Raw genomic sequence first — 27,080 nt, forward strand, 5'->3', positions numbered from 1 at the left:
TGGCAACTGAAGGTTGACATGTGCTGTGTGAAAACTGAATGTTTGTCAGAAGTAATAAATTTTGCTACACTCTGACTTAATTGAGCAAAAGAACTGATAAAACCGGAAAATTGAAAGTTAATTTAGTGACTGAAATTATTAGTGAACTTTGTTTCTGAAGCACTACGAAATTCAATAAAATAAGGTTAGTCTTGGGCTACCTCAACAATCATTTCCAACGCTTCTTGAATCTACGCAATTTAGAAATAAGAGATTTAACTTTGAGTTTGAATTAAATGATTCTGAACAATTAACAATAGGAAAATTTAGTACGTACCAAGCTGGGCTGCAGTCACAGGTAAGCTAAAATGTGGTTGAAAACTCGCACTTTTAATTTGTGCTTGTGTAATCTAAATATTGTAGCCAGCTATGAATACTTTAACACCGTCTCAGAAACTATCAGAGCAAGTCGAGCGCAATTACATGCTGCGAAACCCCGAAAGCGCGGCAGCAAAATGTCATATCTTCAGGCAACAAAATAAGGAAAAAAAAATTATAGTACAACTGATGGAAATAGGAGGATATACGTTTCCGGCGTTACAGGTCAGTTATACTCATCTGTAAACTTTTGGGTTTCTGCTATAAGCTTTTTAGACTTTTCCTTGCTTTTCACCAACACTAAATCGCCTACTTGATAACTTGTAGGACACGCTCCCACATCGTGTCTTCTTTTCCTTCCCACAGCCTTTTTTTCCAATATTTGTTGTGCTATCCTCTTTTTGTGCTCCATGGCCATTTCAGTAAGACGGGGAAATTCAATTAAGTCAAATAATAAATTATTTGGTCTGATTCCACAAATAGACTCTACAGGTGCAAAGTGAGATGCTTCATATATCTGGTGATTAATCATCTCTTCAAAATATTCCAAGTAGTTTGCCCAAGCTCAGTGCTTCTTGTGACATTACGTCCTACTGAGCCGATTTAGTTCCTTCATTATTCTTTCGCACATATTTCCCTGGGGGAAAAAAGGCAGAAATCTTTATATGTTCTATATTACTATTGATTAAACATTCCTCAAACCTCCTGGAGACAAACTGCGGTCAATTATCTGATAACATTGATTTCGGCACCGCAATGCTTACAAAATAATATTTCTCTAGTTTACTGACAAGTACCTTGAAGTTTGCCATTTTTATAGGATAAAATCTAAAATACTTTGTAAATCTATCTACCATTTTCACAACCCCCCCCCCTCCCTTTGAAACAGTTAAAGTGCCAAAAAGGTCAACAGCTACGAGATCTAGAGCCGATTTTGAGGTTCTACAGAATATATTTGTTCCTGTACGATCCTAGTATTATTTGCTCGCACCGTCTGACATGTGTCACAAGATTCCAGCTTTTCTGCACCCTGCGCCAAATGTTATCGAAAATTACTATCTCATTCAATTTCGCAATACATTTTTCTGGCTCCATAATGCTCGTATATCCTATGCACATAATTTATCAGCAAGTCCACGTGTTGTTCTGGGATAAAGTTGGGCCATTTCTCCTCATTGATCTTTCTTCGCCTAAATACACTCATGCTCATAAATTAAGGATAATTGCCGAATGTGTTGCCACACAACGTGGCACTACACAAAATTGGCGCTAACAGCATAGGCACATAGGGAATACACACGACACAGGTCTGTAAGTCCACAGTATTGGTGATAAGTTGAGAAAAACGTCCCAAAACACTTGTGCTACAAAACGGCACTGTTTCCTGTGCATGTTCCCCCGACATCAATATGGGATATGATCACCATGCACACATTCACAGGCCACATAACAGGTTTGCATACTGTGGATCAGGTGGTCGAGCAGCAACTGGGGTATAGCCCCACAGTCCGGCGCCAATGCCTGTCGGAACTCTTGAAGTATCCTTGGGGTTTGAAGACATGCAGCGATACGTCGACTAAGAGCATCCCAGATGTTCTCGATTGGTTTAGGTCTGGAGAACAGGCAGTCAACTCCATTCGCCTGATATCTTCTGTTTCAAGGTACTCTTCCACGATGGCAGCTCGATGGGGACGTGCGTTATCATCCATCAAGAGGAAGGTGGGACCCACTGCACCCCTGAAAAGGCGGACATGCTAGTGCAAAATGACGTCCCGATACACCTGACCTGTTACAGTTCCTCTGTCAGACATTCAGGAAAGTACGTGCACCAATCACAATCCCACCCCACACCGTCAAACCACGACCTCCATACAGGTCCCTTTCAAGGACATTAAAGGGTTCGTATCTGGTTCCTGGTTCACAGCAGATGAAAACCCGGCGAGAATCACTGTTCAGACAATACCTGGACTCGTCCATGAACATAACCGGGGACCACTGTTCCAATGACCATGTACTGTGTTCTTGACACCAGACTTTACGGGCTCTCCTGTGACCAGGGGTCAGTGGAATGTACGTTGCAGGTCTCTGGGCGAATAAACCATGTCTGTTCAGTCGTCTGTAGACTGTGTGTCTGGAGACAACGGTTCCAGTGTCTGCGGTAAGGTCCCGAGCAAGGCTACCTGCAGTACTCCGTCGCCGTCTGCGGGCACTGATAGTGAGATAGCGGTCTTCTTGTGGTGTTGTACTCTGTAGACGCCCGTACTGTAGCGCCTCGACATGTTTCCTGCCTGCTGGAATCATTGCCATAATCTTGAGAACACACTTTGTGGCACACGGAGGGCCCGTGCTACGACCTGCTGTGTTTGACCAGCCTCCTGTCGCCCTAGTATTCTACTCCTCATAACGCCATCAATGTGAGTTCTTTGAACCATTTTCAACACATAGTCACCATTAGCACATCTGAAAACGTCTACACACTTACTTGTTCACTGTACTCTCAGATGCACCAACACACCTCTGCGTTTGTGGACTGCTTCCGGCGCCACCCTGACACGACCGCAGGTCAAATGCACCGCATGGTCGTACCCCGAGGTGATTTAAACACGCAAACCACCCACCAGAGCGTTGTTTCACTATGTATCAGCATTATCCTTAATTTATTTGCCTGAATGTAGTATCTATTGATGTATTTTCTAATATTCCCCTATTTTCGGAAGATCTTGATGACCTAGCGTGCTTTTTACCAGTTTAATGTTGTCATCTGGATTTTTTTCCCTCCTGAGATTCTTACAAATGCGTTTAAGCGGTCCATCTTCCTCTAATTGTATTGTTGCCAGCAAAACATTACACAATTCCCGTTGTCCTAAAGGATCTACTTTCTGCCCGTTTTCTTTCACATTTCTAGGCAATACATCGACTACAATGTTCTCCGAGCCTTTTATGTACATTATCTCTGTATCAAATTGCTGGAGATACATTAACCACCTCCTCAGTCTACCGTGCCTTAGTTGACATGTCAGGAAATATGTTAAGGCCCGACGGTCACTGTAAACTATTACTTTGTGGCTTAATAAGTAATGTTCAAATTTCTGTAGCCCAAATATAGTTGCTAGAGCTTCCGGCTCCGAAATGCCACAGTTCTTTTCCTCGTGTTGGAACGATAGACTAGCAAACGCAATCGTTTTGTGAACTTAGTTTTCTCCTTCTGTTTCAATTTGGATTAGTCCCAATGCCACACCAGAACCACATGCATGTGATCCAAGACACGAAGGCTTGGCGATGTCACAAAGGTTTAAGATCTAACTACTTAATAGCGCCTCTTTAAAATCTTCAAAGGCCCTCTAACACCCATTTGTCCGTGTAATCGGTACATTTTTCTGTAATAGTTCCCTCAGACAAGGTGCATTGAATAATGGTCCAGGCACAAATTTTCTGCTGAATCAAAAAACGTCAAACATACATTTTAATTTCTTTCGGGTAATAGGTGCTAAAGAATCCCTTATGGCTTAATTTTTTTCAGGATCTGACATAATTCCATTACAACTAACAATATTTCACAGAAATTTTATTTCTTTCCTTACAAACTCCGTTTTGCGTAGTTTAAGTTTCATTCCACCCCTTTCTCTAGCTTCTAAAACCTTGTCCAACAACATACAGTGTTCTTCCCCAGTGGAAGTGGAAATCATTTCATCATCATTATAAACTGTAATCCTTCTTAATTACTGGTCACCTAGTACTAGGGGCATTGCCCTAACAAATACACAAACGCTGCTGTTTAACCCAAAGAGCACAACCTTGTACTGACAGCACTTTCCCTCGAACAAGAAAGCTGTGTATTTCCTAGATTCTTCTCTGAGGCTTCCAGTAACCACAAGTTAAACTTTACACGTTTAAATATTTGCAATAATTCTTAATAAACTCTCTTGCAATATTACTTTGTTCAAAGCTCTAGCGTCCGAAACAAGCCTGATTGAATCTTCTTTTTTAGGCCACAACGAAGGGGTCGTTACACGCACTAATTCCCCTTGCTATAACGTCCCATTTAAGCATTTTCTGAATTATATCTCTCACAGCTTCTTTCTGGACTTCCGCAACAGCGAATGGCTTTCGAAGAAACGTGCATCCGCTTTTAGAGTTTGATAACATTCGTAATCAGGAAGTAGTCGTGGCTGGTCAGAGAACACTTCCTGATGCCTGCTCAAATTTGGTTTTTAACTCATCCTTTTGCGTTTCGGTCAAATCCGATAATCCCTGTACTTTTTCGTTATTCTTATACGTTTGTTTTCTAGCTCTGAAGGATCTAGGATCTACTTCCTTCCTTTCGCCATACTCATTATACCCCACAATATCCTCTTTCATTCTGCAGTAACGTATGGCTTGTCACTTTGCTCGTCGGATTCATATTGCCTTTCACTAATAAAAGAAACTGCTACTTTTCTTAACTGCACCACAATGACCGCTTTATTACGTCCAAAATCAACTTTTCCTTTGTACTTTTGTAAGAAATCTGCTCCCACCAGCATTTCCTAGCTTAAGACATTTATTATCAGAAAATTCTGGTCCAACTGTATATCACCTATCATGACAGGTAGCATAACTTCATGTTTAACTAGTTTCCTACCTTTCCCTGTGGCTGCAGTAATATTTATGCCATTCACAAGCACAATAACCACATCCTTATTAGTAGGGAGAGTATTCACAAAACCCTGTGACACTACACATAAATCGGGACCACTATCCAGTAAACAAGGAATCTTCTCATTAAAATTAGTAACTTCTATTATAGGCTGTCCTGCTGTTTTCTCCCTGACTTCAGAATCAGGCTCTTCTAACAAATCTTGCAGTACATAACGTCTATTGAATCCTACACCTTCTGCGGAAATTACGCACATATTCACGGAGTCAGTCTTCTTTCTCTTTAACTGTGGCAGCATTAATTAATGTGTCCACTAATGACAAATCAGAACACTTCTCCAAACTCTCTACTTCTTTAATAATAATACTGGATTCTACAACCCTTCCTATCGTGTTGTCAGAATTATCAAATTAACCCCCTGCTTCCTCGACTTTTGTTCCTTCTTCATCACTATTAGACACTGCTCCTTCTAGTCTACGTAAGACTTCCTCTGTTCTTATATATTCTTCCTCAGGTACCTCTAATACCGTTTCAACTCATATAGTGCTAATTGCACAGTTCACTGTAGGCTCATCTGCATTGCAGTGCTCACTCACATCAAAATAATGTTCTGAATCGTTATTTTCTAATAGCTGTTCCTCATTGACGTGGTTAATGGAATCATTGTTATGACCTTTCTCTTGCAAAAATCTACTTCACTTCCCTGAAAAACACATATTTTAACAGTGTCCCTCTCCTCTGCAACAACCGTTTCTACTACACCAACCCCATGATATTCAGCTGGTGGCTGCCATACAAAAGCTTCTGCTTGTGGATTTAACCTATGTTGCCACATCCTGCAAACGCTCGCACCATTACAGCTGGCATTAGTTTTCCCCTTCTCCTAAGCGATCACTGCCACTGACATTTCTTTCGGCTTGCTGCCTATACCACTCAGCCCGTTCAGCGGACTGCTGCTGTCTAAATTCAACGTTTCGGTATCTGTTATTATGTCTACTTCCAACAGGATCCCCTCGCTGTCGGTACCAGACCCTGTAATTACTGGATTTTTGCGTTCCTATTCTATTTACATGTGCCTCGGCTCTGTTTTCATTTTGCTTAACGGGAAACCAATATTGTCTCCTAGCATTTTCCTCCTCCCATAGAAGATTTTCTGCCATCTGAAGATAATGAATAAATTTACTGATATCATCCCTAGTTGCCGAGATTATTTTATTACGCCAGTACAAAGGCAACTTTTTCCCTACTCTCATAATGATCTGTTCCGTCTCCACTTAAGAGCTGAAATATGACAAAATTGTGACCCATTTTTGCACAAACCTTTTAATGGTATCATTCTTTGGATAATATTTTTCACCTGACCAGAATTTGTTCAAAATTTTTATCTGCTTTCGTTTGCCCCAATATTCCTCAAAATTGCCTCTTTAATAATGTCTACCTTGTTGTATTTATCTGCTGCCCAATTTCCCCACACTCCAGCTTCACCCATCAAATTTTAGACTACGAAGCCTATTTATTGCTTACAATTACATAGAGGAGAGAGGCAGAGAGGAGAGTACCTCCAGGGAGTCGCTTGCTAGCCGGCCTACTATGTTAGATCGCTCTTTAAAAATACTGTGTAAGATGAGGAAATACTGAGCTAATTTCGGTTTCAGGATATCGTGACTGAAGAGACTGCAGTTATGAGCATTTTAATGAAGTTTGCTGTTTCTGAGTTAAATACTTTGAGATATATGAGCGTGTGTAATTTCTGGTCACAGTAACAACCCCTTGTGGCGTGTTTTCAGCTCCATACAGAACATTTTGGCGATAACCTATCCATCCTGTAGCATCCGTATTAGATGGCTGCGTGTCTTACTGCAGCGAATAATATCTCATAATAACTTGCTGCGTTAAAATATTACATTGGGTCATCGTCAACATTTTTCTTTTTTTGGCAGACTCCAAGAGTACATTCTTTCAGTCGCCTTACGAGGAGTTCTATCCAATTTCTTTTCAGATTTGCTATAGCCTTAGATTTGTGTTCCACTCCACTCTCTTCTCCGAGCCATTAGTTTTTTTTTTTCACAAATATGTCAGTAGTTTCTATCATATATGTCGCAAACGCACGCACAAAGCCTTCTACTTTTTATTGACTTCTGCTTCAAAATTTACTTCCTACTGATAGAAGTAAATATAGCTAGAACTCAACAACTGTAAACTTTCCATTTCCCTCTCATCGATGTCTTAGTTTTGGAAACTCTAGTTAGATTACTAAAATACGCTAGACCACTTTCAATGTAATTGTTAGTCCTTCACGTACCTGTCATGTCCACGATACCCCTAAATGTAAATCCTGTACAACTGAGTCTAAGGTTTCATTGTTTACCTGTACTATGTCGGTTTCGTTGTGTTGGTTGTACTTTGAATATTAGTGCAACTTATTGTCAATTCCATTTTCAAACTTTTCCCATTATGATCAGCTCTCGTTCATCAAATTTATGTGTAGTGGAACAAAATGTATAATTGTTACCGTGACGTATTTCTGGCAAATTTGAATGACACTCTACTTCTTCACACCACAGGCAACACAGGGAATAATTTAGAGAATATCTGAGGAAGATAATACCATCAATGGGTACTGTACATCATTGTGCTGAGATGTGTTTGTAGAATAATTACTCCCATCTCAGTCGCAATACTTTTCAGTTGTAAGGTGGCGGTGTAATTATTGGCCCTTAACATACTGTTTTAAATATAGAAACGTAATCTACTCAGCATGGTGAGGAGTTTGATAACACACATGCCCTACTTTAAGTAAAGTGATACTAATTTCCATAGTACGAAGAGTAATCAGTCATACGTGACCGACATGAACTCGATACTACTTTGCATGTTAATAGTCACGTAGTGTGGTAATCACGGTGAATTGAAGTGGATGCAGCGAGTTCCCAGCTGTCGAGAGAAGTAGAACATGGAACGCATTTCAAGAGGGGCAATAAAAGCCGACCCTTTGCAGTGGGGAACTAGGCTAAATTACCCTACAATAAGCAATTACATATTGTCCAACGCTTTACTCAGATCGACATATTTTAGTATCGTCTACATGCCCGAAAAACCACGCAAGTTTAAAACCCACCACTGCAAGACATGTTCCACGAAGTGCTCCATAAACAAATTTGCAACAACATACGAAACCAGGATTCCCATAGAAACTCCATCTCTCTGCTCACAGTATTGTCATTGAATAAAAAGTAGTGGAAGTCACCACATGTCGAAATAGATTCGTTAATTCAAACCCAAATCTAATCTCAGTCAACCGTAAAGAATCAGACAGCAGAGGTCTAGTGAAGAGAGAGACCACATCATAACTTACTAGAATAACAAATCATTCAAACGAATTCCCTCTAATAGGCTATGAAATTCGTGTAGCTGTTAATGTGATGCTCACCCCAACCTGCTATTGTGCTCAACAGAGTAGCAAGGTGTTTTGCTACACGAGAGCCAATGTTACTCGTAATAGCCCTGTGAGGAATTTTGGCTTGTGGACTTTACGAAGGTCATATCACATAAGCGGTTGCATTCCCGTAAGTTATTTGAACATTGTGTATACTTTAAGAAACTCAGGTCTCGCATTTTCATTGTTATTAAATATAAATTAGTGAGCTGTTTAGTAACCTATACATAACCGTCTCGCATTTTCATTCCTATTAAATATAAATTAGTGAGTTGTTTAGTAACCTATACATAACCATATATCGTTGTACTTACATAAAAATCATTTACACAGTCTGTAAACTGACTAATTTCATATTATTTCTATAATATTTATTCAAATTATCTATGGAAGATGTATTTAAATAGATAACAGCATTTCCACGGTACCTATGTCTCTTGAATACTGCATATGTTCATTACCATATAACAGTGTCTTCCCAAGTTCGGGGATGTTTCTGGAGGAGGTAAAAGTGTTTTATCTAGGGAAAAAGATTTATTTGACGACGTTTCAGAATAATAACTCTTCTCTTAGAGAGGAAACTACGCGCATCAACTGTGTCAAAGTCATTGTTCTAATAAAGATGAAAATTAAGTTTCACGACCGGATCACTTGCTAGTTTATCAGCAAAAAACTTAATGTACTAGGAACCGTCACAGATTGACTACGTCGTCACACAGCGATACCATGCCCACAGGGTATTCGACGGTGTGCACTTGGAAACTAGCATTGCCCATTATCAACAATCTGCTAATTATATTTGTGTACATGTAGGACTGTTATTTACTCAGGCAAGCTTCTCGTAATCAGGTACACAACGGAACACGGCACAGTTTGCAAACAGTCTACGCATAACACAGGAACGTATTATCTGGCACTCTTTTCTCTTTATCTGAACAGTTTAAGCAGAATACCTCCGTCACGCAAACCATAATAACTATAATTACGAAAGTGAAACAATCAGATGTATATGTAAAGACAGAAGCGAATCACCATAGAAGCGAGAACTGGACATTGAACTGATTGCTGAAACAAATTTCTCGCTTAATAACTCCAAACATTCATATTTCTCTCTGGCTACGGAAACGAATAGTAGATGCCTCTATGCCCCGAAATAGGCCGTTGCTGCTTGGTCGAAACGTCGGCAAATTTTAGTATTTCAGCTATTTTGTAAGGTGACGCTACAACATACATAGAATGCTTTTTGTGGGATTGACACATGAAGCAGGAGCGCATACATCTATATCATTTGCTGATAATGTGTGGACGCCGTTAGCATGACAGATGCGCACTGTGATACGTGACTACTTGCTTCACTGTGGTTTCTATTTCGCGACCGATCGAACATTAGTGAACGAACAGTCCTCGCACAAACGTCTGGTACGTCGTGCGATAACTGTATCAGTCACTGATAATCTTCACCAGGAGGTGATCTACAAAAGTCCTGAGGGAAAAGTCTTACTACTATCACAAAGTAAATGAAGTGATTTCAAAGCAGAATGGCAATATAACCACAGACGTGCATTAGGAAGAAGTTAGCATTTTTTTTCATTCGGGGGCTTCGTGACGCGTAAAATAAGCCGCCTGATGAAGAGACAGAAAAGTAAATCGAGCCGCAGGTTTCCGAGGACATTCCCGCAATTAGTCAGACAAGCTGCGTCATGTATTAGAACACCTGGCACTTGTAAAATACCCTGCTGGTGCTGCCAATCTTATAATCGACCAGCAGTGAGCAGCATAGGGCAGTGCAGGAGCATGACTGGTTTTTTTTGCCAACTCTAACGCGAAAACGGTCCTTCGATCATGTCTGACATCACCCCTGTCTTGTCTCGCTAAACAACTTTTGACAAATTTTAATTAATAGAGCGTTTCCTAGGTGACTGTCAACAACTGTTAGATAAAAAATGTGTCTGAAATCTTATGGGACTTAACTGCTAAGGTCATCAGTCCCTAAGCTTACACACTACTTAACCTAAATTATCCTAATGACAAACACATACACACACCCATGCCCGAGGGAGGTCTCGAACCTCCGCCGGGACCAGCCGCACAGTCCATGACTGCAGCGCCTTAGACCGCTCGGCTAATCCTACGCGGGAACTGTTACATAATTAGAAAGAAGTATAAACTATTTGCTTATTCTCTAACCGTTTCGGTTATTAAAATCACGTTCAAAGGAGAGATATAATGTACTTCAATCTATGAAACACACATTTTTGTCATATATAAGCAAACCTAAAAGAACATACAGAATCCTCACAATCAAACTACTGCATGGGGGCTTAATTATTTACAATGCAAATATTTTTAGTAGCTGTATGTCCGATTACGCTGTGTCTCGTAAACGGTTGGCCCTGACTAGTTTTTGTCCGCAATCTGACTGCGTGGAACAACAACAAAGAATGAAATGAAAATTTTCGTTAATACAATTAATTAATTAAGTCCCCAGCAACTATAAAACCTACGAAACCAAAGCACAAGTGTAATTGTTCTGTGTGTGGGAGTGTGACTCAACGTACACATCTGGCACGGTTCTTCTTCACAAAGACAAGAAATTTAAAATATCATTTATACTGACGTGATTAAAAAAAAATTAGAATTACTATAATTGCGCAAGAAACCCAGAATTACACTCTAATACAAGAACACAAGCCAGATGCTTTGTTGACTGAACCTGTAATGCTGCATTATTTAAGACATTGAGATAATAAAAAGAAAAGGAAAATTTATTTCCTTTTACCTTCATATATTGACCAAAATCACTCTAATCATTACAATATATCTCCACACCGACTCTCTACTACCACATCTCAACAAGAACTCTCCACCACGACCTCTCGACAAGCACTCTCCACTAGCACATCTCAACAAGCACTGACTACTACGAGTTCTCCCCAAGCACTGACTACCACGAGTTCTCCCCAAGCACTGCCAGTGGAGGCGGCTGAATAATACTCTTTGGCGCAATCTCTGGCGCTGTGGCTCAGTGTAGCCACCTTTCATATGCCCCTCCCATACGGGCCAGAATTTTATGGTATTTTTGCCAGCATTGGTGGTGAAAATAACACCAAATTCGTCCACAAAAATACAGACAAAAATAAAAGATGATATTAATACATAAGTATTATTAGATAAGTATAATTAGATAAAATTTTGGCTTTGCACTGACCTTTCAATAACCTAATATATAAAATACAGTAAGCAATACAAATCCTTTCATACATGTGACTTTACATAATAGTTTACACAATACACAAAAAATCAGTTTATACAAATGTTCACATAAAATGCTTTCAATGATTAGTTCCAGCAGTAGCACCCAGCAATGGTCAACAGGTGCAGACACCAACAAATGACATCATTCAGCAGAAGCAGTTCCATTAGTGGCACCCAGTAATGTTGAGCAGGTGCAGACAGCAAGAAGTAACATCATTTCAGTAGAAGCAGTTCATCAGTGGCACCCAGCAATGTTGAGCAGGTGCAGACACCAACAAGTGACATTATTTCAGTAGAAGCAGTTCCATCTGTGGCAACCAACAATGTTGAACAGGTGCAGACACCAAGAAGTGACATCATTTCAATAGAAGCAGTTCATCAGATGCACCTAGCAATGATGAGCAGGTCCAGAGAGCAGTCCATAATATTCACTATCACTGATCACACTGTTCATCAGAGTTTATAAGCAGAAATTAAACATGTCCTAGTGGCAACAATCATGTAGAAAAAGTACAAGTAACAGTCCATAATATTCACTATCACTAATGACACAGTTCATCAGCAGAAATTAATCATTTCTAAGTGGCACCCATTATGTTGAAAAAGTGCAGGTAACAGTGCATAATATTCACCATCACTAATCAGACAGTTCAGGCATGAACAATAGTTTGAATCCACATACAAATGCTTTTACACTAAACATACAAATCATAACAAACACACTAATTATTTGGGATTAGGAAAGGAAAACACACAAAACACACTCACTCATATTTCATCCACATTAAGTACTACTGTGTAATTGAATAGTGTTAACTGTGTAAATGCAATTCTGTCAAAATTTGATGTTCATCATGTGTATCAAGTAGTAGTGGCAGCAATGTATAACAGTCAATAATAGTTAAGTCGACGTCATAGTCATCATGTCAAGACCAGTGTTTGCCAAGCCAGATCAAAATGTACGGTTGCTGAACAACTGTCAGTGAGCCAAGATATGCAATTACTTCCTCTCTCCAAAAAAAAAAAAAAAAAAGTATATACTGCTTAGTGATTTAACAAGTGTGTGTAGACAATCTTCCTTCTACTTGAGTGTTCTAGTCTGCTATCTTCATCCTCCTTGTTCCATATAGACCAACAAAAAAAAAAAATGCTCCTCACTTACTTTACCTCTTATCCACCAAAACTCCAATAATCATCAGCATCACATAATCTCAATACTTCAATAATACCTCTTACGTCGATACATATAAATCTTATCATCAATATCATTTACCTTACCTCTTGTCCACAAAAACTCCAATAATCATCAACTTCACATAATCTCAATAATACCTCAATAATACCTCTTCAATACGTCGATACATATAAACCTTATTACCAATATCACTTCACTTCCATAACAACTCTTTCCTCTAGTCAGTCTCCTCGAACAAGTACAGATAAAATCCTAATGCAAACCTCATCATCCCATACAATCCGAAGACACATTGTCAACACACAACCTCTGTGTAATCCATCTGACCCATATCTTCTACTCATTACGAATCATAAAATACAATTTGGTTTCTTTGTTCATCATTAAATAAGAGAAATGCATACATGACCTCTAACAGACTTAGTTCGAATAACTCTCAGTAATTAAGTACGATTACGGAGTGTGAATGATCATAATATTTCACAGTGTGTACACCACTTCAAGAATTATGGCAAACACAAGCAAACATGGGGAGTATTTCTTGTGTCAAGTGTCACTTCCTATTTCAATTGCTCACGAAAAATGCAGTGTAATAACTGTCAATGGTCTAAACCTAGCGTTGGTATGTCATGTCGTTAGCTTCCTTCCTATTAGCATACATTTATACAGCTTTCATAAAACCTCCTGCTCATGTGACTTCTATGAAGTTTCTTGTACTAATGTCGTTTATGTCGAATTATAGCAGTTCATTTTCTTATCTTAAAAATATAAGGCACTGAGCGTAAGTAAAACATGCAATAGCGAGTAAATATACCAGTAGAGAACAGAATGTCAACAAGTTGATGCAGCACAATTCTTACAACGAGGCTCTGCCAAGCGAACAATCTATAATTAATACAATAGTGTGACCTACACTCTATGTTCATACACAGTATATCAGCATTTCTATATACCAAATTAAAGAGTAGTAATGACAACAAAACAGAAATGTGTAAATATGCAATCCATAAGCAAGGCAGCAAATATGTTATCTAACATAATAAACAGGTCATTAGCATCATATCAGCATAAGCAAGAAATGTTCATATGTAATCTTAATAAGTAAACATGAAGGCGCAAGCAGATAAATCACAAAGTGTAACTTACATACCTAACCACATCAGCACAATTAATCAGGTGACAATTATAATTTAAATAAATAAGCACAGCAGGCACATAATAGAAAAATATGACATCAGTGAAAAAGCATTGCAGCCAAGCGATGCATAATATATACAAATAACAACCCTGTTCATTAATAAAACATTGACAAAAATCAGCAAATGTACGCAAGCACGTTGCTTCACAAGTAATTTCATATAACATGAATTTAGCACAAAGTATGAATCACGTAATTGCGAGCAGCAAATTACGTCTAAAGTACGTACCTAAGTGGAAATATGTTACCTGAAAAAATAAACTCAATTAATAGTTACCTTTTTGGTTTATTACCTTTTTTTTTTTTAAATTACATTCTTCCTGAAATTTTCTCCATAGCAAGTCCTCTTAACGTCGGAGACACACAGAATTTACCTGAAGTTCTTAAATATTTTATAGAACCGTATCCTGAAAAATACTGAATGTTAATAACATAATTCATCAAATCACTATAGCTTTATACTGAATTTAATCGGAGAAATTAAACTGTGTATTTGTTTACGGCTGTCAGTGCATTCGCACTGAGAGGTCGATCAGCTGTAGGCGCGTGACGTAGGAAGCAATTGTTTGCGGTCAACGACTGCCTTGTGCGGCGTGCAGACTTGACTGTTGCTTTGAGTATGTGCCGCCGCCAAAACACAGTGCGGTATCCCTGTATTCTCCGCATGTTTACATGTAGCTCTTAGTTTCTCTAAAGTATGTCATTCCACAAAAATTTTAACGTTTGATATATGATGTATTCCCTTAGAGCGTCGTGATTTAAGAGTTTCTACTTCAACAGTGTTATCATGTATAATTTTGCGAATTCTATATGGACCGTTATAAAGCAGAATAAATTTGCGACACAAGCCTTTTCCTTTGTGAGACAAACGATGAGACTTAGTTAACACTTTTTGACCAACTGACAAGATTTTTAAACGACCAGGACGCTTAGCTGATTTCTCTCTTCTAGCAGCCGCAGATGCAATATTTTGTAGAGCCAGGTTGACAACTTCAGAATGCCGCAGACTCCGTGTAGGCGGAAAAGGAACAATTTCAGATACGCGATTTGTCGGTGCTTTGTTTTTTAATATCAGTATAGGCGGTAAAGAAGTTGAGTCATTAGGAAGTTCATTCAGAATGTTTTGAAAAATATGAAGATACTGATCCCAAGTTCTGTGATTCTGATGACAATAAAGACGACACAATTTATTGATTTCCTTCATCCATCTCTCTGAAGCGTTAGATTGAGGGTGAAAAAGTGAAATGATTTTACGACGCCGTAGAAAACGAAGCCAAATTTTAGAGCGAAACTGTGATCCATTATCTGATATAACCTTATCAACATGACCAACTTCTTTAAGAAAATGTTTGATGAAAGCGTTAGATACTGATCGAGCTGTTGCTTTGCGTAAAGGTGTAAAACACACATATTTTGATGTCAATTCCACTGCTACGAAAATGTACGCAAAACCATTAGTAGAACGAACCACTGGACCGAACAAATCAACTGCAGCCATGTCCTTTAATTTCGCTGGAATGATAGGAAACAACGGTGCTCGTGAGAAATTGTTGGCGGCTAAGCCTTTTGACATAATTTGCATTTGGCCAGAACAGATCGAATACATTTTTCAATATTACTGAAGTAGCAATTTTCCCGTAATTTATGAAAGCATTTTCTGGGACCAAAGTGTGCATAACTGAAATGCGTATACCAAATCAGCTTATTAACCCACTCATCAGGAATACAAACTAACCAAACAGAGTTGTCGACCGATTTTCGTTTAAAAAGAATGTCATTGCGAACTAAATAATGCTGTCTAATCGCTACGCTTTCCTTTCTCCTCCACTTCTCCTTAATGTCCTTCCAGATTGGATCCTTATTTTGCTCCTTAGCGATGTCCTGGAGCGAAGACGAAATAAAGTTCTCAAACGCAACACCTTGAATATACATCAAACAATAATTGTTTTCCTTGCAGTCCTCTTCAGTACTTTGTTTCAAACCCATAGGTGCACGTGATAAAGCATCAGCAACAATATTTGAAGAACCTTGTATGTAAACAATACTAAAGTCAAATTCCTGTAGGTACAACGCCCATCGTGACAATTTGCCATGAGTTAATTTTGTCGACGTAAGAAATTCCAGAGCTCGATGATCGGTGTAAACCTTAGTATGTCTGCCAAACAAAAATGTGCTAAATATTGTGAAAGCCCAAACAACAGCCAAAGCTTCAAGTTCCGTAATCGAATAATTCCTTTCTAATTTAGAGAGAACACGACTTCCAAATGCAATAGTTTTCTGTACTACAACGCCGTCTTCTTCTATCTCTTGAAATAAATGTGCACCTAGGCCCTTGTATGATGAATCCGTCGCCAAACAAAAATCTTTAGGTAGATCCGGATGTGAAAGAAGTGGAGCAGCAACTAAAGCATCACGAAGCTGTTCAAATTCTGAGCTTCCTCATCCCAACACCAATTAGATTTCTTTCCAGATAGTTCACATAAACGAGGTGTGGCCAAATTGTCCTATTTAACAAAGCGTCTAAGAAAATTACAGACACCAAGGAAACTACGAACATCACGTTTTGTAGTGGGAACAGCATAGTTACGAATAGCGTCTAATTTCTCTAGATCAGGAAGAATACCTTCTGTAGAAATAATGTGACCGAGAAATTTCACCTGTGAACGACCAAATTCAGATTTTTCCAAGTTCACAGTAATGCCAACTCTTGCAAAGATACGTAACATTGAATCCAAAATTTTGTTGTGCTCACTCCAAGAATGTTTAGCAATAAGGATGTCGTCAATATATGAAGTAATATTGTCACGAAGATAAACAGGTAAAATTTCATTTAAACTACGAATGAATGCTGCTGAAGATACAGTAAGTCCAAACGGTAATTTCCGAAACTGGTAACAGTTACCAAAGGCTAAAAAGGCAGTATATTTTCTACAATCAGGGTGGAGTTCTATTTGCCAAAAACTCGCGCGCATATCAATCGTGGATAAAACTTTAATTCCATGGAAATGTTGAAGAAGTTCATCTAAATTTTGTGGGCGGTCAGTTTCAGGAATGATGATATTATTTATCTGTCTGGAATCCAGAACCAAACGAATTGACCCATCCTTTTTAAGAACAACGTGTAATGGGCTGGTATAAGGACTGACTGTAGACTCAATAATGCCCTGCTCTAACATGTATTGAAGTTCATTCTTAACCTTGTCTCTGTAAGCCAAAGGAATAGCGTACGTTATTCCTCGAAATGGTGTGTGTTCTTTTACTTTAAATAGATATTGTAGGCCTTGTATAGTTCCTGTGTGATGACTAAGTACTGTAGCATGTGAAGTCAAAATGTGGTACAGCTCTTCTCTTGCAACGTCATCTGGCACTTCAGCTTTCTTAACCTTTTCATTAATTAATTCTTCGCTATTAATTATATCATCCATCGCGTCTCTGTATCTATTGTCATTGTCATGAATAAACACATTGTCGGAATAATGCTCAACGAAAACATCAGAAGTAAGAAACCTTAAACATTTTGTATCTGACTCAGATCTTGTTAAACACTCGAAAAATTTCAAACATATCGGCATTCCGGCAACAGTCAAATTCACACCTCCTTCTTTAAAGTTCAAAATTGCCTTATGTGTGTTAAGAAACTCCATACCTAATATAATATGTGTACTGAGTAATGGAACAATGATAAAATTAGCCGAAAATTCGTATCCTTGACAAATGAAATTTAAGTTGGTCTGTTGTTTGACTTCCACACTTTTTCCAGAAATAGCGCCTCGAATTGTAGTTTTAGAAACAGGTTACACAGGACAAGCAATTGTTCTTACACATATACGAAAAACTGATTCACTAATGACATTCAATGGGCTCCCAGAATCTAAAACTGCAGTGAACTTATTCTTACCCACACATACTTCAATAACAGGATGTAAAAATGCGTCTACATTATTTTCCTTTTCCTCTAACAAAATGTCTCTCATGTCTTCCAGGCGTACGTAGTGTAAAGTCGTTGTGTCATTACTTTCTGAACCGTCTATATTGCTGCCAGAAGCCGAAGCTGCAAGTCACTGTCGATTGTTTGCGTCACGTCTTTGATTATTCCCGTCATTTCGCGGATCAATTTCTACTATTTGCACTTGTCTCTCTGAAGTTCTGTCACGTGGAGGATGCCAATTAGGTCCCTCCTGTCTCTTAGATGCAAATTCTTGGTTGTGTCTGTTATTAAAATTTCTATTTTCCTGTCTGTCTGCATGACTACTCCCTGTATAATTTCTACTGTCACTTCTGAAATTATTGTTGTATCTACTACCCTGGTTATTTCTGTAGAAAGAATTTCTATTACTGTATGAATAATTTCTGTCTTGATGATACCGATTACTGTTTCCATATGATTGATCATTCCGGTACGAATTACCGTTATTATAATTGTCTGTGTAATTTCTGTTAGAACCTCTGTTATTGTCATAAGGCTGGTATCTATTGTCATGTCTGTTACGTCTGTCATTCTCAAAATTACCCATATAACGCCCGTTCCGATCACTATCTCTTTTCTCTGAAAATCTATTGTAATTACTGTTACGGAAGATGTTACAAGAAGTCCCGTCGTCGTTGTCATACTCAAGTTCTTGCAGCAAATTCTTAAAAGTCTCGATGTCGTCTTTACATCTTCCAGCTAAAGCAATTTGTCTTATGGATTGTGGCAGCTTAGTTAAACAAATGCGAATTAATGCAGTCGGGCTATAAGGGTTGGAAAGGAACTGATTCTTTCGAATCATGTCTTCAAAATATTCCGCTGGCGTGCGGAACTCAGACTGTTTGAAATTACGCTGCATAATAAGACTGTGTTTGACTCTGTCTTGCGTGTTTTCGGACCAATACGCCGATAGAAATGCAAGATAAAAATCATTCAGATTATTACAATCTCTAATGAGTGCGCGCATCCGCGTCGCCGGTTCGTTTTCTAAATATCCACACATAAATTCCAGTTTGTGACTTAGTGGCCAATTTGGTGGGAGTGCGTGCATAAATTGATCTAACCATGAACATTGATGTATGGCATTCTTAGAATTGCGGAAGATCTTAAATTTCCGAACAGTCAAAAAATGTTTATAGTCAAAGTTTTCGCCTCGTGGCGACAAAGACCTACCGCGTCTGTCCCAGTCACAACGACGATTATTGTTAAATTCACGCGCCTGGCGCTATCTTGTTGCATCCCGTAAATGAAACAAATTATTTTCTTCAAACCCCTCTGGTATCTGTGATTCTAAATTTCTTTTGCCGTCTTTTCCTACGATTTCGCCTTCAATTTGTTTGACTTGCTTTTTTAATGCCTCAAATTCCCTTTTCACAAGTTCATTATATTTTCCTTGATTTTCAACATGCTTATTTATGTTCTGATACTCTTCGGTTTCTGCATATGGCAATGGTGCTGTATCATCTGAATCTCTGTCCCCATTTAAAATAAGACTTGTCAGTTTATCTGAAATCTCCTCAACTCTTTCCGATAAATCACCTGTTTGTTCTTTCTGTTTATTTACGTCTTCCGTAAGTGTCGCGACTCGCGTTTCAGTATCAACACATTTAGTAGTTAACTGTTCATACTGTTGTGTTAGGTTATTTAATCTGTCATTTGGCACAGATTCCTCGATTCTCTCAAATATTTCTTCCTTATCTTTTGCACGTTGTAAATTTAACTCTGAAAATTTCTGTCCTATCACGCGATCTCTTTCTTCCTGTTCTCTGTCCTGTTCCCTTTGTCTAATCTCTACTGCAACTAATCTATTATTGTGAGCATTCAAAATCGGTTGTACTTCTTCTCTGATTTCTTTCTTTAATTCATCTTTCATATTTTTGAAACATGTCCCTATTCGTGAATCTAACCGTGTTTCCAAAGTTCGCATCTCTGTTTTTAATTCAGATCCTAACCGTGTTTCCATTGTCCCCATTTGTGTTTTTAATTCAGATCTAACCTGTGTTTCCATTGTTCCCATATCATTTTTTAATTCAGATCCCAAAGTTCCCATCTCTGTTTTAATTGTTCCTATCTCTGTTTTAAATTCAGATCGTAACTGTGATCCCATTGTTCCCATCTCAGTTCTAATTGTTCCTATTTGTGAGTCTAACCGTGTTCCCAAATTTAATATCACTCATCAACTGCTCCGTATGAGCTAGTTCAAAATTCCTTTCGCCCCTAACATTTCCCACAAAACCAGCTTCCTTCGTCATAGCTGTAAGGCTATCTGTGTTCGATACTATTTCAGAATCTTCTATCGTTAATCTCGTATTCTGTGAATTTTCTGATTGAGACAAATTTTGAAATGGTTCCGGACTATTTTCCCGACTTATTAAATTGTTTTCCACTTCATTATTCATCACACTGTTCTCCTGTGTTGGCGAGTTCGCCATGTTAACAATTTCGTCATTCTCCCTATTCATCATTTTTGCCTTTTTCATTCATCGCGTAATCATTTACAAAATATACAAAACTCGTCACTATATGAAAATTGCACACAATGACACCTTATCTCCAACAATACCATTCACGCGAAATGTTTCCCTCAAACACGATTAACGAACAATTGAAATAATTGCAGTAAATTGTCAAACGCGTATACAAGACAACAAATCAAATTTTGAGAAAAAATACCAATGGAAGAATGACAATTACCAAATCTACACATGCAAAATAGACTACAATTACTAAACTACAAATTACAACAACAATACTACTGTCTACTATTTTTACAATCAGAAGAATTCCAAGGGACGATCCGAAGCAGTGGTCGCCACGTGCATGTGGGCTTAACTGTTTACAATGCAAATATTTTTAGTAGCTGTATGTCCGATTACGCTGTGTCTCGTAAACAGTTGGCCCTGACTAGTTTTTGTCCGCAATCTGACTGCGTGGAACAACAACAAAGAATGAAATGAAAATTTTCGTTAATACAATTAATTAATTAAGTCCCCAGCAACTATAAAACCTACGAAACCAAAGCACAAGTGTAATTGTTCTGTGTGAGGGAGTGTGACTCAACGTACACATCTGGCACGGTTCTTCTTCACTAAGACAAGAAATTTAAAATATCATTTATACTGACGTGATTAAAAAAAATTAGAAATACTATAATTGCGCAAGAAACCCCGAATTACACTCTAATACAAGAACACAAGCCAGATGCTTTGTTGACTGAACCTGTAATGCTGCATTATTTAAAACATTGAGATAATAAAAAGAAAAGGAAAAATTATTTTCTTTTACCTTCATATATTGACCAAAATCACTCTAATCATTACAATATATCTCCACACCGACTCTCTACTACCACATCTCAACAAGAACTCTCCACCACGACCTCTCGACAAGCACTCTCCACTAGCACATCTCAACAAGCACTGACTACTACGAGTTCTCCCCAAGCACTGACTACCACGAGTTCTCCCCAAGCACTGCCAGTGGAGGCGGCTGAATAATACTCTTTGGCGCAATCTCTGGCGCTGTGGCTCAGTGTAGCCACCTTTCACTACGTACGCTGTTTTGATTGTATTAATAGAAACCAGTAGAGAATAAACATACAGTTGTACAGCTAATGGAACAAATATGCTTTTTTCACACTGTAATTAAGGAAGCTGTTGTAAAACCACTGGCAACACTCTTGAAAGGGTTAGTGGGCTACAGCTCGGAGCAGCGTGAGATTCAGCGATCGCGAAGCTCAGGAGAATGTCTTAGACGTGAAATCAATGTATGTCCATAAATGGCGATACCGAATCCCCCAGTAACGTCACAGCCGGCAGCTAAAATATATAATGGCATATCAGCAGCCCATCAGGAGCCATTTCTCTTGACATTGGTCAAGGAGAAGTTGGTCGAAAGCTCGTGGCATTTTAAGCACCTGAAGCTGCTAGTAGCCCGAGACCTCTTCATTATTAGCGCTGTGACACTCACCACTATTATAGCCTTCTAATTAGAAGCCACTTCGTACGCTGAGCAAGCACAAAGTGAATTGGCGTGCTGGGTGGCATAACAGTCTTTATAAATGACAGCGACCTAGATTTTCGAGTCTCAGTTTTCCTGAAATTCGCCAGTGAGAACGTCTGACTCGTCACGTGCGAGCGGCCTGGCCGCTGACAGGTGGAGCCCTGAAGCCGGAGGCGGCACCTGCGGCTTGGCGCGGCTCGCAGACCACAGCGGCGGCGACGGCGGCGGCGGCGACGGCGCCGGGACGGTCCATGTGTGCAGCCGGCGGAAGGCGGAACAAATCAAACTGACTGCAGCCGCTCTGCCGGAACGAAAATTTTCCACTCGGCAGCACGGACAGAATCCTGGTTACAACAGTTGGCTGCGTGCTAATAAATTGCGGATTTTCCGCTCAGGCGACGTAGTTGATAGCCATTCATCCGATCCGTTAAGAGTATGCACCGACCCTGGCTCTATATGCAGTTCTTCGAGCAGTATTTCTTCCTTAGCGCATCTTTTGTAGAGAAAATTTGTTTTAGAGGACAGTTTTGTTACTGGACCATATTATGGCGGTTACCCTATTTTATGGAGTTTCCCAGTAACTTATAGTGGTAACCACCACTCTGTTCTTGCAGTATGAACTATCTTTGCAAAATTTTCTGCTCTTTCCTTGTCTTCGAGGCTGTCAGCTTCACCAGTGATGTTCTTTCAACATTGCTGGTCCACAGTACTGATAGCAACTGTGGTTCTAATAGAGTTACAGTCTGCAATGATTCGGCTTCTACTTAAGATATAAATATTTTATAAGGAAAAATTCGAGTGTTGTTAAGAATTATTGGTTCAACGTTCTCATACAGCGAAACAAAACGCCTGTTATGGTGGTGATAATACATACTATCCAAGGAAAACAAAATAAACTGTTCGTGACTCTACGTGTATCACATATGAATCACATACTTGGAAATAATATGTCTTTGTAGCGTACTCAGATTTGCACAGTGGTTTCAAAGCACACCTTCGGCCTCAAGGAAGTAAAATAATTAAAATGTACACATAATTATGCGAACACCCCTTGGATATTAATATGTGGCTAGTTCCGTTAATTGCTAGGAGTAAAAGTGTAAACATATCACAGTAATTTTTATCCTCACACTTCCTTTCTCTGGGCGGGAACTAAATACTAAATTGCATACCGTTCTACGATGCCTACCAGACCTACTGGGACACAATACTTACGTAAAATAAACATCTATGAAGGTATCATAGATAACGGAAATTAAGATGAATTAGTATTTGATTAAACTACTCATTTCACTGGAACGTCTTGGGATAACGTATTCTTCTCATCCTTGTGTTATTCTTTTGCAACTTCAGTGGGTACTATTCTTGTATTACCTTACTACAAGCAGTGGTGATGGTGCAGTGTAAATAAAGAAGTAAATTAATCATACAGTTAAGGGACACGGAAATTTATTATGACGGATAAACATAATTCAGTGGTAGAGAAACAGTATAATGAAAAAACAGACTCAGCAGATAATGTTTTGAAAGCAACCCACTGTAATCTGGGTACAAGGCCTTACACGCCAGGAATGGTAATAAATTAAGAACTGTTTAAAACTCGCTGCAACTTACAAAATACTGGTATTGAAATATTAAAGGCAAGTCACCACAAACACAGTAGAAGGCATCGGACGCCAGGAATCGCAATAAAGAAGGTTTTAAGGCTTACTGCTAAAATACAAATACCAAATTCGAATTTTAAGGCAAATAACCACAAACACGGCGGACGGCCTTACTCTCCAGGAACGGCAGTAATATAAAAAAATTAGATACCTTCTGTAAAACAGCAAATCCAATGGCAAAGATTAATTAAAAAACAAGCAACTGATCACCAAATGGGTAAAATAAGATGATGGTAAACTTTGTAACACAACCCTTAATATCCACTGAACACTATACTGCTAGATTTATTCAAAAAGGCGACCAGACCTTTTAACTAGATACATATAACCATTGATGTAGGTGTTACAAAGTATTGTAACCAATAATTCAATAATAAAACACAAGGACCAGTACATAAGTTCCTTAAAGGGTACTGAGGCAGATTACACCGGCGGAAGGCGTGAGCTGAAGGAGCGTTACACTGCCCATCAGATCTCCTTTTATAACACACATGTCTTACAGGAACCAAGGGGCTACAGACGGTACTCCAGGGATCGACCCCTGAGAAGGTTCGGCAACAAACACTTTCGCGAGTGATGAGATAGGCAGCCAACAGTTCACTTCACAAGGTCGGAACTATGACTAGTGGCAGTCTAACGAATGACTAATGATAATCTTGCTGAAGCTATCTGACGTCCGATAAACGAAATGGGACGATGGAACAATACGCAAAAGCCGGAATCGGCGGTCTGCACTACGTCCCCAGAATACTAGATCGCCCGGAACGAGAAAGGAACCACTACCACCAGCCTATAATCAAGCAAGCTGTCAAAACTACGCGCCTTACCGGACAGCAGAGGCAAGGCGAGGAAACGTAAACTGTCGTTACATACAATAACCCCCATGGCAGGTAACTGGGGCGTTAGCGGGCACCAGGCAAGAAAAATTACCGCTGGTTGAACTTAACAAATAGTAACAAGTTGAACGCAGTAATAAGAAGTCGGGGAAAGCTAATCAGATCCGCCTTTCTCGAGCACTCCACTCGCTCCTCTTCAAAATGGTTCAAATGGCTCTGAGCACTATGGGACTTAACTTCTGTGGTCATCAGTCCCCTAGAACTTAGAACTACTTAAACCTAACTAACCTAAGGACATCACACACATCCATGCCCGAGGCAGGATTCGATCCTGCGACCGTAGCAGTCCCGCGGTTCCGGACTGCGCGCCTAGAACCACTAGACCACCGCGGCCGGCGCTCCTCTTCGCCTCGGCGACACTACGAGCAGCAACACGAACCCAAGTCACTGGAGAATCGCAAAATATCACAATGGTGGAGGTTTCTCTACTTGGATTGAAATGCGCTCATCTTAAAGCTTGCTGGGTCCAGTTTACGACAAGGTCGTGCACCCCTGTGACCACAGCCTTCCCATCCGGCAGTCCATGCGTGCCGCCAGCGGTCCCAGCTGTTCTGGCACAGCGCGGACCTGGCTCCCCCTGAATCCCCAACTGAACTGGCCCACTCACACGACACGGAGGAAAATAAACTACGTCGCCCTAAAAATAGGGCAACATTGCTACATATCGATAATCGCCGCTGCTGCCACTAGCGGACAGGCAACGCTTGCGAAACCGAGTGGCGCGAGTCAACATGAGAAGAAGACAAACAACTGCAACCATGACAACTATACCGTGTGGCCCACAACAGAGGGCGTAAACCTACAAACAGCACCAATGCGAGCCGCAGCACGGCTTATGTGAAGTGCCTATTTTCATAGTACACATTCCTACTGCCAAAAGCTTTGAATTGATAATTTACAGTCGCAACCGTCATTTGATGTCAGAAAAGTGACCGAAACGTGTCGGACTACGTCGCGCGACACACACGTGGGAACAGATAGTGGCTCAGGCAACACTCCAGCCCAGGGGTTAACAATCATGAAACAAGATGGGAGATACCTGGGGATTTTGGATGATTTTAGGTTGGTCACGTAATGATAAAACAAAATATTCGAAACCTGATTTTACAGTGTAAGATATTCCCTAGGGCAAATGAGAACACTGATTAGAATGAATTAGTTAGGAACTGCAGATTAAAACTGAAGAAATTCGAAAAAAAATTTATGGAGTAGGGGATGAGAGTTTAATGGCGGGCACTAGGCTTTATTCATCGCCGGACTGAAAAGGGGTAGCTCTAAGAGGTGAAATAGTGAGGGCAGCAGAGCATCACAAGCGAAATATAAACGTCAAAACGAGACTGACAGAAAATGCAAAATGACGAAGCAGGAACGGCTTGAGGATAAATGAAAGACTGTAGAAACGTGCATGGTTAGAGGAACGACAGATAACACATACTGGATAAGTAAGAGACCTTTGGGGCAAAGAGTAGAAGCTATATGAATGTAAATACGTCTTATGCCAAACCAGTACCGAACAATGAAGAGAAAACTGATAGATGGAAGGAAACACACTCTGGGGTATGTTACAAAAAGAGAAGATGAAGTTCATGAGGCAGATGTAAAATATGATGTTGTGAGAGTGTTTGACAGAGCATTCATATACCTAAGAAAAACAAGGCCCCCTGAGTAAATGACATCCCACAGAGTTATTGGCATCTTTAGAAGATCTACCTATGAAACAGGTAAAATAACCTCTGGCTTGAAAAGGAATGTAATAATGGCGGTTCCAAAGAAACGGTGGCGCCAATGTTGACACTTATTCTCTATTTTTGTTCATGCGGCCCACCACGAATCCCTCTCTTGTGCTACCCTCTTCATCTCAGAGTAGCACTTGCAACCTACGTCCTCAATTATTTGACAGTACACCATTTCTAGGATAACAGTTTGAAAAAAAGGCAAACATTTTTCTATCATTTATAGACTCACAGAAAGTTTTCACTAATTTGACGGAACTACATAAACTCTTTGAAATGTTTAAGTTTGTGGGAAAAAATGCAAGTAGCGAAAGGCTATCTATAACTGCTAGAGAAACGATATTGCAGTTAACAAAGTCAGTGGATACGAGAGGGAACTACTAAGTGAGAAGGGAGGGACACGGGTTTGTAGCCTATCCCCGATGTTACTATATCTGTACATTGAGCTAGCAGTGGAAAAAACCGAAGAGAAAATTTGGAACGGAATTAAAGTTCAGGTAGAAGGAACAATGTCTTAGAGGTTTGATGATACTGTAAAGAAAAGGTCATGGAAGAACAATTGAACTGAATAGATAATGTCTCGAAAAGCGGTTATTAGGTGAAAATCAACGAAAAACAAACAAAATTATGTATTGTAGTCACATGAAATCAGGCGATTCTGAGGAAGTTAAATTAGTAGTGGGATGCGAAAAGTAGTACCTCCGTTCTCCTATACCATATTTTATGAAGGTGGAACACTAG

This window comes from Schistocerca serialis, chromosome 5 (genome assembly GCF_023864345.2).
Source record: "Schistocerca serialis cubense isolate TAMUIC-IGC-003099 chromosome 5, iqSchSeri2.2, whole genome shotgun sequence".
NCBI lineage: Eukaryota > Metazoa > Arthropoda > Insecta > Orthoptera > Acrididae > Schistocerca > Schistocerca serialis.